The sequence below is a fragment of the Coregonus clupeaformis genome, chromosome 19 (assembly GCF_020615455.1).
Source record: "Coregonus clupeaformis isolate EN_2021a chromosome 19, ASM2061545v1, whole genome shotgun sequence".
Taxonomy (NCBI): Eukaryota; Metazoa; Chordata; class Actinopteri; order Salmoniformes; family Salmonidae; genus Coregonus; species Coregonus clupeaformis.
This window is the reverse complement of record NC_059210.1, coordinates 23056416-23063981: the sequence shown is the minus strand read 5'-3', so window position 1 is coordinate 23063981 and position 7566 is coordinate 23056416.

Here is a 7566-nt window from a genome sequence, read left to right as displayed (position 1 = left end):
TTTTTCTGTATTGACTGACCTTCATGTCTTAAAGTGATGATGGACTGTCGTTTCTCTTTGCGTATTTGAGCTGTTCTTTCCATAATATGGACTTGGTCTTTTACCAAATAGTGCTATGTTCTGTCACAACACAACTGATTGGCTCAAACACATTAAGAAGGAAAGAAATTCCACAAATTAACTTTTAAGAAGGCACACCTGTTAATTGAAATGCATTCCAGGTGACTACCTCATGAAGCTGGTTGAGAGAATGCCAAGAGTGTGCAAAGCTGTCATCAAGGCAAAGGGTGGCTACTTTGAAGAATCTCAAATATAACATATATTTTGATTTGTTTAACACTTTTGTAGTTACTACATGATTGCAAATGTGTTATTTCATAGTTTTGATGTCTTCACTATTATTCTACAATGTAGAAAATAGTAAAAACAAAGAAAAACCCTTGAATGAGTAGGTGTGTCTGTATATATATATAAAAAGGCTATATATATCAATTATATAGTGGTTAGCCTATTTGTCATTCACTTTGCAGTATGAAAACACCATAGATAGGCCTAAAAGTGATGTCTATCTGATAGTTCTACTGGAACTATTATACTATTTCATTTTTTAAAGTGCTGCAGTGTCTGCCATGATGGCAGATTGAGTTGGTGTGAATAGTAGTAGCCTACTGTATGTTCAATGAGTTCTGCTGCCTCCTAAGTATTGGCCCAGTTTTTGGGTCATATTCTACTTGATGAAACTGCTGTTGTCATGCCTGACTGGGGATGCAGGCAGGACAAGCTGGTAGACAGAGGGTGGGAAATGAAGCGAACATCTGAATATAGTGGCTGCCTTGGCCGGCATCACAAGTTATTAACCCGAGCATATCGAGCTACGTCAGAGGCTGAGAATCACGCGGTCTCAGCGCCGAGGATGATTAATGATGTTACCGAATCTCCTCGGCTTCCCTGCCTCTCACGCATCCGACGGCCGCGCATAAACAGACCGGGACAGAACAGTCGCACAACTGCAGCTGGAGCCGTGCAGCAAGTGGCGCCCTCTGAAACGCTGCAGGGTGCGTTGCAACGTGGTCTCAGGGCAATTCGTATTATCTTGTGTAAATCTGTCTCAAGCTTTTAGTATGATACCTATGTTACATTACATTATGAATGGTACAGCTGTTGTGCAATATCATACGAATTAGAGGATGTATAGTATCATACGTCTTAACTGGTTGTACAATAGCATACCAATTGGATGACTTAAGTTATTATATGTCTTGGAGGGTGTATAGTAGTATACAGAGCCATATACAGTGCCTTCAGAAAGTATTCACACCCCTTGACTGAATTTAAAATGGATTAAATTGAGATTTTCTGGGTCACTGGCCTTCACACAATTCCCCATAATGTCAAAGTGGAAATTATATTTTTTTGATTTTTTTTACAAATTCATAAAAAATGTAAAGCTGAAATGTCTTGAGTCAATAAGTATTTAACCCCTCTGTTATGGCAAGCCTAAGTAAGCTCTGGAGTAAAAATGTGCATAACAACTCACATAATAAGTTGCATGGAGTCACTCTGTGTGCAATAATAGTGTTTAACATGGTTTTTGAATGACTACCTCATCTCTGTACCCCACACATATGATTATTTGTAAGGTCCCTCAGTCGAGCAGTGAATTTCAAACACAAATGCAACCACAAAGACCAGGGAGGTTTTCAAATGCCTCGCAAAGAAGGGTGCCGATTGGTAGATGGGTAAAAAAACAAAACAGACATTGAATATCCCTTTCAGCATGGTGAAGTTATTAATTACACTTTGGATGATGTATCACTATACCCAGTCACCACAAAGATATAGACGTCCTTCCTAACTCAGTTGCTAGAGAGGAAGGAAACCGGTCAGCGATTTCACCATGAGGCCAAGTAAAAAGGCCAAGTCTGCATGAAAAGCTATGTAAATACCTGAAAATGGTTATCTAGCAATGATCAACAACCGATTTGACAGCTTGAAGAATTTTGAAAAGAATAATGGGCAAATGTTGCACAATCCAGGTGTGGAAAGCTCTTAGAGACTTACCCAGAAAGACTCACAGCTGTAGTCGCTGCCAAATGTGATTCTAACATGTATTGAATACTTATCTGTTTTTATTTCTTATTTTTTTATTTTTACAAATGTTAGAATTTTTCTTCCACTTTGACATTACAGAGTATTTTGTGTAAATCGTTGACAAAAAATTACGATTAATTCAATTTTAATCCCACTTTGTAAGAGAACAAATTGTGGAAAAAGTCAAGGGGTGTGAATACTTTCTGAAGGCATTGTATTTGGCTCTGGTAGTATACATCTTTCTCTGAGACCAGGTTGCTCGTTGAGTCAACAACAAAGGAGAATTATGTGGATAATTTACATGAAAGGTTAAGGGAACTAAAATGATAAAGGTTAGTTGAATTTAGGTAGGAGGTTTGGTGAATTGGGTTAAGTTTAGAATAAGGGTTAGGGGAATGGTTAGCTAAAATGCCCACCCCATCCTACCTGACCAACCTCCCTTCTTTCGTTTCGGTCTAAAGTAACTAGACCATTAGTATGTATCATACATCTTGGAGATGCTCAGAAAATAAATAAAGTATGTTTCGTATTGGCTCTGAGGCCAGGCTGCTGAAACAGAAGGCAAGGGGTGTCTGGAGGTCAGACGGCTAGACTGGACGGTTTTGGAGAGGCGCGTGGTGGCTAGTTGTCTGTATGACAGTCAGACAGGGGGCTCTCCTCGTGAGAGCAAAAAATAACATCACACACTGACACACATATAGATTGGACTCCATGACTTTGGGCGGGAAATCTTTCATGACAGGACAGGAGACAGACTTGTAGACTATGGTGAAAAATGTAGGCTAGAATTACTTTAAAATAAAGTTGATAAGTTATTTGATTGGCCAGTCTAAAAAAAGGCTATGATTAAGATCATCTCTCATGTTGTTATGCAATTACCTGGGCTATGCTTACATTACAAACATATTTGGGAACTAATCACACAACAAGATGCATACTTAATGCATAGTCTATTTTAACATAAAGTAAACAAGATTATTAATTTAGTTTCATACACTTTTCTGAATTGCCATTAGAATTTAGGATAAATATATTTTTATTCTCAGGAATTGTAGTAGGATTTTTGTCCACCAGAGGGAACACAGCCATACCAATAGTTATTTCCACTGTGCAACTATAGACCTGCCTGGGGCCCTGTGCTGAAAAACTCCCCAAAGGATAGTCATTTTGGCTATTAATTATACCCCAAGGGGTCAAGAAAACATCAAAGTGAGTGCCTCATGCTGTTTCTGTCTTACATTTTAGTCATTTTAGCAGACGCTCTTATCCAGAGCGACTTACAGTTAGTGCATACATTATTTTATCGAACCCACAACCCTGGCGTTGCAAACGCCATGCTCTACCAACTGAGCTACATCCCCTGCCGGCCAAATCCCTCCCCTACCCTGGGCCAATTGTGCGCGCCGCCCCATGGGTCTCCCGGTCGCAACAGAGCCTGGATTCGAACCAGGATCTCTAGTGGCACAGCTAGCACTGCGCCACTCGGGAGACTGGGAGTCTTGTATGCACAAGATGTATGCTCCCATGTCTTGTATGCACACACAGTTCAACTGTTTATTTTACATTTTTGTCATTTAGCAGACGCTCTTATCCAGAGCAACTTACAGTTAGTGAGTGCATACATTATATATTTTTTATACTGGACCCCCATGGGAATCGAACCCACAACCCTGGCATTGCAAACGCCATGCTCCACCAACATCCCTGCCGGCCATTCCCTCCCCTACCCTGGGCCAATTGTGCGCCGCCCCATGGGTCTCCCGGTCACAGCCGGCTACGACAGAGCCTGGATTTGAACCAGGATCTCTAGTGGCACAGCTAGCACTGCGATGCAGTGCCTTAGTCCACTGCGCCACTCGGGAGGCCACTGTTTATGTAGGCTACTGTCAATTCAAAGCAGGTAATGAGGATTCCCCCCAGGAAATACAGCAAAGAGCGATTTTGGGAGGGTGGGGATGAGAGAGAGAGCAATAAAGAAAGAGAGAGCGAGATGCAGCACAAGCATGAATCTTGCTAACTGAATTCACCATACTGTGATATTACAGTTTTTTACAATCACTTTGGCACTAATTTCAGAACCTTGACGTCATTTTTCAAAGCTCTAGACACAAAACTCAAAACGGTCATCACTGGTAACACAGGCTGTCCAATGTTCAAAACATTGCATTGTGCATTCATATCTTTAAAGAAATCTTGCACTTGCACAATCATTGGTTAAAAAAACCCAAATGTATTGTGAAATACCAATGAAACGTTAATTTAGATCACCCACACACACTGTGTCATTGTTCGTACAATCATTAAATATTGTAGTACAAAATAGGTGATACATGTTTCATTATGGTACTATATGTAAATACATCCCTGTAAAAGTACTGCAGTAGTTGAGAGAATACTACAGACACTGTGGAATCATTGAACAAAATCTGAAATATATTGATGAAAAACAATACAGTACTGTAAAACATCAAATGCAGTGTTCCTCAACTTGCTTGCTTGTACTGTAAAAAGCAAAACATAGGAGTGATTACTGTACTTCTAAATTTTCATCAACTCTGTCTTGTGGATTTGGCCACAGGTTCTCATCTACATCACAATGGATGTTTTCATTAGCCAAACATCTTGGAAAAAACCTTCGGGCATGGCGAATCCAGGCCTGACACTGGTCTGCCGTGATGTCATTGCATGCGTCATCCATGGCCTGGAGAAGAGTGACTTGTTCATGAGGGCGCCTATCATAAACCTTCCATCTCCATGTGGAGAAAAATTCCTCAATCGGGTTAAGGAAAGGAGAGTATGGGGGGTAAATACAGGGTGGTAAATTGTGCATGGGCCTGAAACCATGCTTGCACCATATGAGCATGGTGGAACCTGACATTTTCCCACACAATGACATAGGTCACGCCATCGGCTCTACAAACCTGATCGAGCTCATCAAGGAAGGTTACAAGGAGAGCTGCATTATATGATCCAATACGAGGTCTGCGTCCCACCACACCATCTTCTGATATAGCCGCACACATGGTAATGTTGGCCCCACGTTGTCCAGGTACTTGGATGGTTGCCCACTGGCCAATGAAATTCCGACCACTCCTCCTTGTCTTGGCCAGGTTAAAGCCTGCCTCATCCAAATATATGAATTTGTGATGGTTGTCATCAGCATCCAGCTCCATCACCCTCTAAAAATACATTTTGGAAAGAGATTTACTGATTACTGTACAATGTAGAATTATTAGGGAATTTTATTACAACAGCCATCTTGAAACTGAACATACTCAGTCCTCATTTGCTTCACTCTGTCTGCATTTATTTCAAAAGGCACACGGTATAGTTGTTTTAAAGACATTTGGTGCCTTTTTAGCATGCGTGCAATAGTCGGCAAACCTATGGATTCCACATTGTTAAACATGTCTTCATTGTCCAAGATATGCTGGCAAATTTCTGTAAGGCGAATATCATTTCTGGCCCAAACGAAATCGACCACAGCCTGCTCTTGTTGGTCAGTCAGAATTTTGCCTCTGCCTCCCCTATTTGGCCTAGTCTCAATTCTACAGGGAACATTACAGTAAGAAGACACTTGGTCACATCACCTACTTTGTGATACACATTGGTATGCAGTTGAGAGTAGCATAATGTTTAGTGCATGCTGACGACTTACCGGTTCTCATTGCGGAAAGTTCTGATTATTGAGGCCCCGGTTGACCTTCTGAGGTTTGGTTGTATCATTGTAGCCGCCTCAGTCATTGTCATGCCATGATTTATGACATGGTCTACAACTATTGTTCGGATTTCATTGGACACTCTTTGCTGTTGCTGCCGCTGTCTTGGTCCGTGGCCTTGTCCTCTATCACGTTCCCCCACACCTCTCAAACAAGGCCCACGACCACCTCTCAGAAGGGGTGCTTGTCCCCTGCCATTCCTTTGACCAACACGTCTTCCTCGTCTTCCTCCCACCACTGCATGACCTCTATTGTGACCTGGATCACCTGCCGGCTCCATGTTACAGTACGTATCGCTATGTTGTTGCAAGTGGATCCCAATCAATTCTTTATATACTCGTTCCACAATGTGAACTCAATCATTAGTAACAAGTTGGCAGAATTGGACAAGCAATTACAAGGGCCTGCATCCATACAGTGCAGTACTGTCAATACTGTAAATAGTCTGAAAAGGTGGTACATGGGACCATAGAAACGGTGTCTGATAAAGAATGATGATGAAATATTACATCCATAGATAATGTAGTCTAATTGGTTCATGCTCCACGCTAATTGGTGACAATGAATCTCGTTATCTTGAAACTTTCATGATCTAAACATGGAATATTGTTTGTCTGTTTCCATACAACTATGCATTAAGAGTAATGCAACAGTTACTTATTTTGAGCAGTTGTATCAATTGATAGTTGGATAATTGTAATGAAATGAATAGACACTCATCTGAAATGTAATGTGTGAATTGCCTTTTGAAATAGTAGTACTTTGATGTTAAGTTGTGTCATATTGAACAGGTGATTTTTGTTAAATGAACAAATTATCTTAGTTTTATGGGTATTGTATCCAAGCAATTGAAAAAAGTGTTAGAGTTTTGAAAAATGAGCATTTTGATCATTGGTTGTGAGTTTTGTGTCTAGAGTTTTGAAAAATGACGTCAAGGTTCTGAAATTAGTGCCAAAGTGATTGTAAAAAACTGTATCAGGACACAGTAAAAGATGCAACAAGCAGCACAAACCAAAGAACAACATTGTGTTACTGAGCTGGGGACAAAGCAGAAAGCCAGTTAGTTACCATACCAATCACAGATTGAGGGCCCTGACCCTTGAGGAATAAACATGATCAGCACTTTCTCTTCTTTCAAGGATCATTCAATAACAATGACACCACCCTCCCCCCAGAATAAATAAGACACAGTAGAGGACTTGATAGAAAATGTAATTATGTGAGCAGATGTCTTACAGGTAGCAGTCTGGCTTTCTATCTGAGAAGACTCCCAGGACCCTTCTCAGCGGCAACACTATTGTCCATGTCCATTCCCATGAGCGGGCACTTATGTATTTATTTGTGTGAGTGTGTTGTGCACTGTTTCACAGTTTTCCCAATTGCTAAAACACCATTTTGCAAAATAGGCTGGTTTTATCAAAATACTTAACAAAAATACCTCATATATCGTGCAAAATGAAGCACTGCAACCAAAACTACATATAGGATTATCAAAATCAAACGTTTGCACGAAATGGCACACACTTTATTCATATTACCAGATTTTTGTCTAACCAACTACATACTGGTGGGCATAATGAAAAGCACTCTCATCTTTAGTATGCTTTGCCATAATACTAAAATAGTTACAATTGTAGAAAATTCTGCAGATTGTTCACATGCACATAAATATTTGCAGATACACACACATGCTGTTGAAACATTTTTATTTTTATTTTTTCACCAAACAACTCAGTGCAACATATGCACAGCAGAT